Consider the following 12,647-nt stretch of genomic DNA (forward strand, 5'->3'; position numbering starts at 1 on the left):
GATGAGAAATAGGAGGGGGCCAAGGATCGATCCTTTTTGTCCAAAATGAAGAGTCAAGCAATGTGAAAGGACGTTAAACATGTTAAATTTGATTGTAATGCATTGGCCTCTTTGACAGATAACTATCAGAGAGGCATCTAATTGATCCAAAATCTAGAGAAGGTCTTTGGATTGTGAGGAAAAGTGACCTGCTGATACAAAGGCTAAATGCACTGTGCAAGTGTTGAAAATCTAGGTTCAAGGACGTGTATCCCAACAATAGATGGAGTCAATAAAAACAAGAAATGCTGGAAATACTCAGCAGGTCTGGCAGCATCTGTGGAGAGAGAAGCAGAGTTAAAGTTTCAGATCGCTGTTTCTCTCTCCACAGATGCTGCCAGACCTGCTGAGTATTTCTGGCATTTCTTGTTTTTATTTCAGATTTCCAGCATCTGCAGTAAATACTTTTATAATAGATGGGGTAAGATGGTCACAAATACCTGAACTCACTGCGGAAATGTCTGAGAGTCAACATCAGTGCTGTGGAGGGAATGTTGCAATGTGCTTCATATTGGAGATGATTAAAGGAATAGCCGCTCACATCTCAAGATGACTGGAGTTGGGTATTTCTGCTGAAACCACATGATCATCACATCTCTAAATTAACTAGTTTTGCTCTGAGTGAAATTCATCTTTCACAAACCACAAAAGTAAAAGGGACCTTGCTTTGGTTTCAGTTTTATTAAGACTGGTCTGTGGATTTATAGATTTGCGAGAAAGGAATTGAATTATTTCTTCATTTTTACAGTTTACCGTATCTGTAAATGTTGCAGGCAAGGAAATGGATTATTTTTGAACCTGTAAAGAAATGATTTCAAACCATTATGTGTTTGTTTTGTCAACTGAAAGTTCTTCCTATCTAAGTGGAGTTTGATGCAGTGCGTAGGTGAAACATTGGCCCCTGACCTTTTCAGATATCAAACATGTAAAGATAATTTCCCTTCAGTCATGCTATTCGAAAATACCCAAATGTACCTTCCTCTCCTTAAAAGGCATTGAGACACTGAACAACAGCTGTGCAGTCACTGCATCTGTCACCTCTTCCCCTTACCCTCCACTGTGATCCACTTTCTACTTTTCTTGGTCTAATGCAGTGTTTGCTGATGCCAAGTTTTATCTGTAATAATCATCATTTTTGTCTGTCTGGACTGTTTTGATTGGTCAGTTAAAGGGACATGTCTGTTGGTGGGTTTATTCGGTGGGTAGTGCCTGGTGCATACGGAGGCGTGTGGGGCAGGTAGAGGACTGCAGCGTGTGATGCACAGCGATAACAGTTGGAGGAGGCAGGGTGGTGGGGGGAGGTTAGCTGAGAACAAAAACAGCAGGAAAGAGGAGCCCAACAAAGTTACCCTGGCTAGAGGCTCTATTTCTATGAGGGATGGGATGGAAATGACATGGGAGGTAGGGGATGGAATGGGAGGGGTGGATGAGATGGTGGAATTGGTTAAGTGTAGCAAAATGGAGGGGACAATTATTTGATACAACTTATTATCCAAAAGCTGTTCTTTGTGCCAAAAGTTAAGATTCACTAAATTTGAACGAAAAAGTTTTCAGGTAAATTGAGAGAATACACCAGCGTTGATTCGATAGACAAAGAAGACGACAACAGTCGAAACCCTCCAGGAGTTTCTAGACAAATTCAAATGGGCAATGCACAAACTTAGACTCGAGGAAGGTGCAGTTATAATGTTGAAACTTGAATCCTAAACAAGGACTTTGCCATGGAATAAGATTCGTGGTTAGGAATCTGTTTTCTTCAATGATAGATGTTGAAATTATAAACAGGCAGATTTCAAGGAAATAGAGTGTTTATTCCTCAATTAATAATGAGTCCATCAGATGTAAACCTGCCTTTCCAACTCAGGAGTAAACAGTTCCCAATTAGACTTTCATATTCTATGACTATAAAGAAGCCACACGGCCAGACACTTGACAAAACTTGCATTTATACTCCTGGGCCTGTTTTTACATATGGACAGCTTACGTAGCTTTTTCCAGAGACGTTTTGATTCTGTTAGTCTTTGGTGAAAGAATAACTAGAAACCCTGTATTTATAGAAGTATAATTGCAATAAAGATACTAATTTGACCTCAAATGTTTTGCAGGTCTCCGCTAGTTCAGAAAATTAACTAAGTCCCATTCACCCGTCACCCCTGTGCTTGCTGACTCGCATTGGCTCGCAGTCTGACAATGCCTCAATTTTAAAATTCTCATCCTTGTTTTCAACTCCCTTATGTCCTCGCCCCTCCCTATCTCTGTAATCTCCTGCAGCCCCACAATCCTCTGAGATATCTGCACTCCTCTACTTCTGGCCTCTTGCATATCCCCCACTCCCTTCACCCCATTATTGGCGGCCATGTCTTCAGCTGCCTGGGCCCTAAGCTCTGGAATTCTCTCCCTATACCTCTTTCCCCTCCTTTAAGTTGCTTATAAAATCTACCTCTCTGACCAAGCTTTTGGTTACCTGTCCAAATATCTCCTTATGTAGCTCGGTGTCTAATTTTGTTTGACAATGCTCCTGTGAAACACCTTGGGAGGTTTTACTGCGTTAAAGCTGCTGTATAAATGCAAGTTGTTGTTACTTTAACTATGCTGACAGAATTAACTGAGGGGGAAAGCATAATAATAAAAATATATTATTTTTTTAAAAGGGACTGAGACTGACAGAAGTGACAAAGCAGAACAGGAATAGAACCAGCTTCCGTTTGTTGGTCAGCACTGTTATGTATCTCTTCGATCTGACATTACAAACACACACCAAACCTGTTCTCCAACATGATACTGTATTTCACTTTCAAAACATGCTTAAATTCTTGAAACTTTTTGTTTAAGAAACAATAACACGCTGGGAAGCAGGTCCAGGCCCCACAACACGACGCTCTTTACTGCTGCTTTCAAAACATTGGGAACAAAATCCCCCTCAGCTAACGCATCAGGTTTTTAAAATTTTCTACCAATAATGCCCAGGTAGAACAAATAAGTGGGTTGTCATAACAACTGTACCATTAGCAGTCAATAAGTAGGTCACTACAAAGGATCTCTGCATCATTCATTCCCAATCACCAACTCTATTACCACCTTTGTGTCAACAACTCCATCCTACATAAGGAAGAAAATTGCTGGAAATCTTAACAGATTCAAGTTACGAGTTCAAACTAATTCCTTAAAATAACGAAATATGTGTTTTTAAAGAGCTCAAGAATATTTTTCTAACTGATCTGACCAGTGACTACTGAATCAGCTTGATAAAAGGTCACAGACCTGAAATGTTAACTCTATTTCTCTTTTCAACATGCTGCCAGACCTGCTGTGAGTTTTCAGCATCTTCTGTATTTATTTCAGTTTTAACACCTCCTGTGTCTCACTCTCATGTAGTGTGTGTGTGTGTGTGTGTGTGTGTGTGTGTGTGTGTGTGTGCAGGGGTGGAATAAGGGGTACAACACATTGAGGGTCACAGCTGGGGGTAGCTAATCCAGTCCAGTACAGAAAAAAATTGACTGGAAATATACAACATCCTCTCTGGGTGATAAAATAAATGCTTTCAAAACAAATCTGTGACTCCCTGCCAACTATAAATATCAGCGCACACTGAGACACAGAGCATGTATAGCTTGCCGCAATAGTACCACACGAACAAACACACACACATCCGGACACATATAGAGAAACATACACACACACACATGGATACACACACAGACATGTGCACAAACAGAAACATACATGGAAGCACACATGGACACATATGCACACGGAAATGCGCGCACACACATACAGACACACATGCGTGGAAATGCACATACGAACTCACACAGAAACGCACAGAAGCACACGCATGCGGATGCACACATGTGGAAACACACACGTGGAAATGTGCACACACGGAAAGGAAAAAGAAAAAAGAAAAAAAAACTTGCATTTATGCAGTGCTTTTCATGAGCACCCTGCGTCCCCAAGCACTTTACAGCCAATGAAATCCATTGGAAGTGTAGTCACTGTTGTAATATAGGAAATGTGGCAGCCATTTTGTACACAGCAAGATCCCACAAACAGCGTCGTGTCATTTGTGGCATAGAAAGAGGCTATTCAGCCCATCGAGTCCATGCCAGTTCTCTGCAGAGCAATCAAATCAGTCCCAGTCCCCTGCTGGTTCCCTGTAGCCCTGCAAGTTTATTTTCTCCAAGTGGCCATTCATTTCCTTTTGAAATCATTCATCATCTCTGCTTCCACCACCCCTGTAGGCAGTGAGTTCCAGGCCATTACCACTGACTGCGTAAAAAAGTTCTTCCTTTCAATCCCCCCTGCATCTCTTGCCCAAAATCTTCAATCTATATCCTCTAGTCCTTGGACCACCAGTTAATGGGAACAGTTTTTCCTTGTCTACCTTATCTAAACCTGTCATAATCTTGTACACCTCTATCAAATCTCCCCTCAATCTCCTTTGTTCTAAGGAGAACAACCCCAGCTTTTCCAACCTAACCTTGCAACTAAAATCCCTCATCCCTGGAAACATTCTAATAAATCTCCTCTGCACCCTCTCAATGACGTTCACATCTTTCTTAAAGTGTGGTGACCAGAACTGGACACAATATTCCAGTTGTGGCCTAACCAAAACTTTATAAAGGTTCAGCAAAACTTCCCTACTTTTGTACTCAATACCTCTATTTATGAAGCCCAAGATCCCATATGCTTTGCTAACCACTCTCTCAATATGTCCTGCCACCTTCAAAGATAAATGCACATGCACCCCCAGGTCCCTCTGTTCCTGCACACTCTTTAAAATTGTGCCATTAAATCTATATTACCTCACCCTCTCCCTTCTGCCAAAATGCATCACCTCACACTTGTCTGTATTAAGTTCCATCTGCCATCCATCTGCCAATTCTGTTAGCCTATCTATGTCCTGTTTCAGATGGTGGACATCCTCAGTGTTTGCAATTCCTCCAACTTTGGTATCATCAGCAAATTTTGAAATTTTACTCTGCATTCCAAGGTCCAAGTCATTTATATTTATCAAAAAAAGTAGCAATCCTAGCTCTGACCCTTGGGGAATACCACTGTCTATCATCTGCTAAAGCCTGGCTACCGACCAAACCCGAATTTCTTAAAATCCATATAGACAACATCTACCGCATTCCCTTCTTCAACCTTCGCTGTTATTTCATCAAAAAAATTCAATTACATTACTCAAGCATGATCTGCCTTTTATAAACCCATGCTCGCTCTCCTTAATTAACTCAAACCTCTCCAAGTGCTTGTTGATTTTCTTCCCTGATTATTGTTTCTAAAACCTTACCCACCACTGATGTTAAACTGGTCTGTAGTTGCTAGGTCTGTCCTTCTACCCTTTCTTGAATTAGGGTGTCACACTTCCCACTCTCCAATCCTCCCTGTCTCAAGGGAGATGATAGTAAGCCCTTCCACTATCTCCACCCCCAATTCCTTTAGCAACCTGGGATGTAAGCCATCCGGACCAAGTGACTTATCAATCCTATGCATAGCCAGCCTTTCCAGTACCTCTGCACTCTCAATTTTTATCCTCTCCATTGCCTCTACTATCTCCGCTTCTACAGATATTTTGTCAGATTCCTCTTCCTTAGTAAACACCGAAACAAAGTACTCATTAAATATTCTAGCCTTGCCCTGTGCCTCTAAGCATACATTACCCTCTTTTTCCCTAATAGGCCCCACTCCACCTCTTACTATCTGCTTACTATTTATATGCCAGTAGAAGATTTCTGGGTTTCCTTTTATGTTAACTGCCATTCTATTCTCATATTCTTTCTTTGCCAGTCTTATTTTCCTCTTCCCTTCCCCTCTCAACTTATTGTATTTGGCCTGGTTCTCATTTGAAGAATTCACCTGACCTGCATCATACACCCTCTTATCATCATAATCTATATCTCCCTCGTCATCCAAGGAGTCCTGTTTGTTTGTTCCCCTACCTTCTGCCCTTGTTGGAATGTACCTAGCCTATACCTGAAGCATCCCTTTCCTAAAGATAACCATTATTCTGTTAGAGTTTAGCCCAACAGTCTTTGGCTCTATTTTTTCCTGGCTAGATCACTTCTCATCACACTGAAATTAGCCCTCTGTCAATCTTGCTGTTCTACCTTATATTTTTCCTTGCTTTTCTGCATTACAAGTCTAAATGTTATGATACAATGATCACTCTTACCCAAATGCTCCCCCCACTGACACCTGGCCCACCTCATTTTCCAGCACCAGATCCAGCAATGCTTCCTTTCTAGTTGGGCTCAGAACATACCGATCAAAGAAGTTCTTCTGAACATATTTCAGGAATTCCTCTCCCTCCTTACCCTTTACACTAAAATTATCCCAATCAATATTTGGGTCATTAAAGTCCCCCAATATCACCATTCCATAGTTCTTGCACATCTCTGTGATTTCCCTGCAGATTTGCTCCTCACTATTTGGAGGCCTATTAAATACCCCCAATAGTGTGATCATCCACTTTTTGCTTCTCAACACTAACCAAATGGATTCTGTCTTTGCCCCCTCAAGGACATCCTCTCTTTCCAGCACTGCAATGTCTTCCCTAATCAGTACTGTCAACCCACCTCCCTTTTTGCCTTCTTTATCTTTTCTGAACACTTTACATCCTTGCATATTAAGCACCCGATCTTCATTTTTAAGCCAGGTTTCCGTTATTGCCTCTACATTATATCCCCACACAGCTATTTGTGCTTGTAGCTCAGCAACCTTATTCACCAAACTTTGTGCTTTTAAATACATGCATTGTAACCTGACTTTGAATTCCTCGTAGTCCTTCTCAGTCTGCTCCTATCTAATAGGGAATTATTCCCTTCTCTAGTACTAACACTCTCACATATGCACCTTATTCCTCTTTTCTACTTCTATATGCTGGTGCCCACCCCTCTGCCAATTTAGTTTAAACCCTCCCCAACCACACTAGTGAATCTCCCCACGAGGACATTGGTCCCAATCCTGTTGAGGTGCAACGCATCCCTTTTGAATAGGTGCTTTCCGCCCCAGAACTGGTCCCAATGCCCCAAAAATCTGAAGCCCTCCCTCCTGCACCATACCTCATGCCACGCATTGTTCCTTCCTATTTCTACTCTCACTGGCACGTGACACTAGGAGTAATTCAGAGATTGCTACATTCGAGGCCCCGGAAAATCTGACTATAGGACCGCAACACCTGTCCTCCCGAGGTTGTTGGTACCAACTTGTGTCATAACTTCTGGCTCACTCCCTTCCCCCTGCAGAATATCCTGCACCCTCTCTGTGATGTCCTTTATCCTGGCACTAGGGAGACAATACATTATGCAGGATTCACGATAACGGTTACAGAAATGCCTTTCTGTCCCCGACTATGGAATCACGAATAACAAATGCATTTCCACATTTTGCTGTTCCCTCCTGTACAGTTCTTGCCCATTGGTGCCATGATATGGACTGCACTCCTTCAAGGTGTCATCACTCGCAGTAATTTCCAAAACTGAGCACTGGTTTGAGAGTGGCACACACCCCAATGGCTCTTGCACCTCTTCCTACTCTTCCGGTTGGCCACCCGTCTACTATCCTGAACTCTTGCTGCCTGTGTGGTGACCACCTCCTGGAACGTACAATCCACAAAACTCTCCTGCTCCCTGATGCTTCGCAGTGACTCCAGCTACCCCTCAAACTTGGAAATCCTGAGCTTGAGCTAAAGCTTCTAGGGACACTTCCTATACACATGGTCGCCCAAGACACATGAAGAATCCTGGAGTTTCCACATGGTGCAGGAATTGCAAGCAACAGGTAGCAGCTGTCCATCCATGATCTTGAAAAACAACTCTATTCCCTCCTTTAGAATCTATTTGGTACCTTGTTTAAACATTTAATTTTAATTAATGCTTCTAGACCTGCTCTGTGGTACTACTTTTATTAATTTACTCTCCTTGATTGAGGATATTAATTTCCCGGCTACTAATTTGAAGAGAGAACAAGAGAAATACTCACCAATCAATCACTTACCCGCTTTCCTGTGATGTCACTCCTTGATTTGTTTTTCTTGGTTTTCTCTCACTGTGCTCTCTCTCTTTCTGCCGCTGCTTTATCCCCATTGTGCTCTCGGCCCTTCCACTGTTCTCTCTCTCTCTTTCTCTCTGCCGCTGTTTTATCCCTGCTGTGCTCTCGGCCCTTCCACTGTTCTCTCTCTCTCTCTTTCAGCCACTGTGACCAGACCATCTGTTTTTGTGATGTTGATTGAGGGAAAAATATCGGTCAGGATACCAGGAAAAACTCCACTGCTCTTACTGAAAACAGTGTCATGGGACCCTTTACGCCCACCTGAGAGGTCAGATGGGGCCTCGGTTTAACGTCTCATCTGAAAGATGGCACCTGTGACATTGCAGAACTCCCTCAGTACCTCACTGGAGTATCAGCCTAGATTGTTCTGCTCAAGCCCTGGAGTGGGATTTGAACCCAGAACCTTTTGACTCAGAACCAAGAGTGCACCCCACTGTATGGCTGACACTGTAACTGTTGCAAAGTAGGAAATGTAGCAGCCACTTTGCACACAGCAAGATCCCACAACAGCAATGTAATTCTGACCAGATAATCTGTTTTTGTGATGTTGGTCGAGGGATAAATATTGGCCAGGAGAAGTCCCTACTGCTCAGGCTCAACATGAGTGTGTAGAAGACATCTCACCCTGGCTATTGGTGGACGGAACCTACTGCAGAGTTACGTTAATGTGGGCGTGTCAAGAAAGCATTTATATTGTCCTTTAAAATAGAAAAACCCAACACTCTTCACTGAAGTACAAGGCAAGAAAATGAATGGAAAATGAAAGGAGGAGATATTGGGGAGGATCAAAGAGGTGGGTTTTAAAACAGAAGAGGGAGACAGTTGAAGGAAGGGACTCCCAGACCATGGGGCAAGATAGCTTCCCTTCTCTGAAGTGTTATTGACCCAGTTGGGCTTTTGAACTCATGACCTTGGCATTACTAGTCCAACAGCAACACCATTAGGTACCGTACCCCAAAATAGATCTTGTAAAAAGGGCTGGTTAGTCTGCAATTTTATTCACAGCCAATAAATATTCTGTTAAGAGTTTAAAGGAGCTTTGCTTCGGCTCTTTCTTCATTACAAGCAGCCCTGCATTAACTGCACAATTTCACCTCAGAACAGATCACCTCCAGTGTTTGTTCACAGCAGTCACCTTTTCCAGGACACACTTCTTTTGTTCAAACAATTCCACATCTATTCCGTTCTTGTAATCAAGAAAATGTGGTAATGAATGCACTGCCTGAAAGGACAGTGGAAGCAGATTCAATAGTAACATGCATAAAGGAATTGAGTAAATACACGAAAGGGAAAGATTTACAGGGCGACAGGGAAAGAGCAGGGGATTGGACTAACTGGATAGCTCATTCAAAGAGCCAGCATTGACATGATGGACTGAATGGCCTTCCTCTGCACTGTATCATTCTATAACTGTGTTGGAATTTCCCAACTCTACAGCCAGACTCTGCTCTGTTCTGAACTTGCTCCATGCCACAGACAAGTATTACTCTCTGTGGACAGCATAGTTGGCCTTACACCCAAAAGTGACCATGGCTGGTAGTACGGGCAAGGTGGGGGAGGGGGTGGGTGGTCTCTGTGCTCCAGTGTTCTCCAGGTGGAATATGTCTGCCCGCATGTGGGGGAAAGCAGCCATTTCCTAATGACCTATATTGAATTAATCAGCGAGCTGCTATAGGTACAGAGTGAGGACAGAGCTGAAAATGGATAACAGCAGAATAGCAGGACAATCCCAAAATCCGTCAACACTTAATCTCACCTGTTTTGATGTCTAGTCCTCAGGATCCTACAAATAATTATACAGTCATTACTAATCTTGCCGATATTTATCCCTCAACCAGTAAAACAGATTATTTGGCCATTAGCACATTGCTGTTTCTGGGATCTTGCTGTGCACCAATAGGCTGCCACGTTTCCTACATTACAATAATGATTACACTTCAAAAGTACTTCATTGGTTGTAAAATACTTTGGTATATCCTGAGGGTATGAAAGGTGCTGCAGAGAAACAAGTTCTTTCTTTTTGATTGGTTTGGCAAAGGCAGTTCAACACAAGGATGGACTTGATGTTCTGATGAAGGGTCACTGACCCAAAACGTTAACGCTGTTGCTCTCTCCACAGGTGCTGTCAGACCTGCTGAGTATTTCCAGCACTTTTTGTTTTTATACAAAGATGGACTTGTTCGGCAACCAATGGCAGGGTTCTGAGAGCAGGACAGTTGTGGTGGGAGATCATGTGATGAAACCTACAGAACTGGCAGGTTTACAAAGCACAGGAATTACCAAATTTCAAATCCAGTTCAAATTTGTAATTAGAATATGATCATATTTTACTGAAATGTGTTCCTGCTTAATCATAAACTTACTTTTGAGGAAAAAGGATACTGAGTCTGTGTTGAAGAGAACACATTCTAAGTGTGAAACAATGAACTGTTCTCTGTGTAGAGAGAATGGGGGAAATCCCTCCACAGCAGACAAGGAAAAATTACAAGAATTTCACACCTACTCTCATGCACACATTATAACCTCAACCTTCTGAGGTGTGAGGCACTAAAACAAAAGGAGAAATTTACAGGGCTATTGGGAAAGAGCAGGGGGTTGGGACTAACTGGATAGCTCATTCAAAGAGCCAGCACTGACATGATGGATTGAATGGCCTCTCTTTGTGCTGTATCATTCTATCATTCCATAACTGTGTTGGAATTTCCCAACTCTGCAGCCAAACTTGGCTCTGCTCAGAACTGTGGCTCATGCCACAGACAAGTGTTGCTTTCTGCGTACAGCAAAATCGGCCTTACACTCAAAAGTGAGCATGGCTGGTGGGGTCAGACTGCACTGGGGAGAGGGGTCAGTGTGTGGCTGGGGCGGTCAGAGAGCGCCAGGGAGCTCCAGCACTCCTCGTGTGGAATATGTCAGTGTCCGTCAGTGGAGGAAAGCAGCATGATCCAGGAAGGCAGCCTCTCAGCTGCTGGCAAAAATTAAACCCAGATTAGTTTAGACATAAACCCTTACCCAATGGGATACTTCTATGCTGCAAATTCACCAGTGCAGATGAAACATTAATCAGTAGTCAAGGGACTGCACTTTGCTGTGAAGAGCAGAGTTTATTTTAAACCTGATCTTTGATGATCACTCCACTGGATATCATTTCTGCGATGTTACTGTGATGTTAAATACATGTCTCAATGATTTAGCACTTAATAGTCATCAGTTCATGTGAAATTGGTACAAAAACTGGTAGGTGGGCGGAGATGAGAAAGAGAGAAGAAAGCAAGTGAATCAGTTTGAGATAAGGAAATGTTACTCGATTGAAAACGAATGTCTTGACTGCCAAGTCTTTGTGAACCTCAGTAGTGAAATCAGCCCCTTTATACTGGGGGTGTTCTCATTAGCAGGGAAGAAACAAAAAGCAGATCATCAACTGATAACAACAACAACAACCTGCATTTATATAGCATCTTTAATGTCCCAAGACGCTTCACAGCAGTATTATCAAACAAAATTTGACAATGAGCTACATCAGGAAATATTAGGAGGGGAGAACAAAACTTGGTCAAAGAGGTAGGTTTTAAGAGGCACCTTAAAGGAGGAGAGAGAGGTGGAGAGGCAGAGAGGTGTAGGGAGGTGGAGAGGCAGAGAGGTGTAGGGAGGTGGAGAGGCAGAGAGGTGTAGGGAGGTGGAGAGGCAGAGAGGTGGAGAGGCAGAGAGGTGTAGGCAGGTGGAGAGGCAGAGAGGTGTAGGGAGGTGGAGAGGCAGAGAGGTGTATGGAGGTGGAGAGGCAGAGAGGTGTAGGGAGGTGGAGAGGCAGAGAGGTGTAGGGAGGTGGAGAGGCAGAGAGGTGTAGGGAGGTGGAGAGGCAGAGAGGTGTAGGGAGGTGGAGAGGCAGAGAGGTGTAGGGAGGTGGAGAGGCAGAGAGGTGGAGAGGCAGAGAGGTGTAGGCAGGTGGAGAGGCAGAGAGGTGTAGGGAGGTGGAGAGGCAGAGAGGTGTATGGAGGTGGAGAGGCAGAGAGGTGTAGGGAGGTGGAGAGGCAGAGAGGTGTAGGGAGGTGGAGAGGCAGAGAGGTGGAGAGGCAGAGAGGTGTAGGCAGGTGGAGAGGCAGAGAGGTGTAGGGAGGTGGAGAGACAGAGAGGTGTAGGGAGGTGGAGAGGCAGAGAGGTGTAGGGAGGTGGAGAGGCAGAGAGGTGTAGGGAGGTGGAGAGGCAGAGAGGTGGAGAGGCAGAGAGGTGTAGGGAGGTGGAGAGGCAGAGAGGTGTAGGGAGGTGGAGAGGCAGAGAGGTGTAGGGAGGTGGAGAGGCAGAGAGGTGTAGGGAGGTGGAGAGGCAGAGAGGTGTAGGGAGGTGGAGAGGCAGAGAGGTGTATGGAGGTGGAGAGGCAGAGAGGTGTATGGAGGTGGAGAGGCAGAGAGGTGTAGGGAGGTGGAGAGGCAGAGAGGTGTATGGAGGTGGAGAGGCAGAGAGGTGTAGGGAGGTGGAGAGGCAGAGAGGTGTATGGAGGTGGAGAGGCAGAGAGGTGTATGGAGGTGGAGAGACAGAGAGGTGTAGGGAGGTGGAGAGGC

General features: G+C 43.9%; 1 protein-coding gene across 11 annotated transcripts in view; it reads right to left on the minus strand.

Moving 5' to 3' along the window:
- Window positions 1-12,647, minus strand: part of lpp (LIM domain containing preferred translocation partner in lipoma) — a 621,439-nt gene that overhangs the window by 480,829 nt on the left and 127,963 nt on the right. The window contains exon 1 of one of the 11 annotated variants that reach the window (XM_068042854.1): window positions 480-568. The exons of the other annotated variants lie outside the window; for them this stretch is intronic. The gene's annotated coding sequence lies outside the window, so the exon portion shown is untranslated. Of the gene's footprint in view, window positions 1-479; window positions 569-12,647 lie in introns of those variants that run through there. 11 annotated transcript variants of the gene reach the window in all.

The sequence above is a fragment of the Heterodontus francisci genome, chromosome 11 (genome assembly GCF_036365525.1).
Source record: "Heterodontus francisci isolate sHetFra1 chromosome 11, sHetFra1.hap1, whole genome shotgun sequence".
Lineage (NCBI taxonomy): Eukaryota > Metazoa > Chordata > Chondrichthyes > Heterodontiformes > Heterodontidae > Heterodontus > Heterodontus francisci.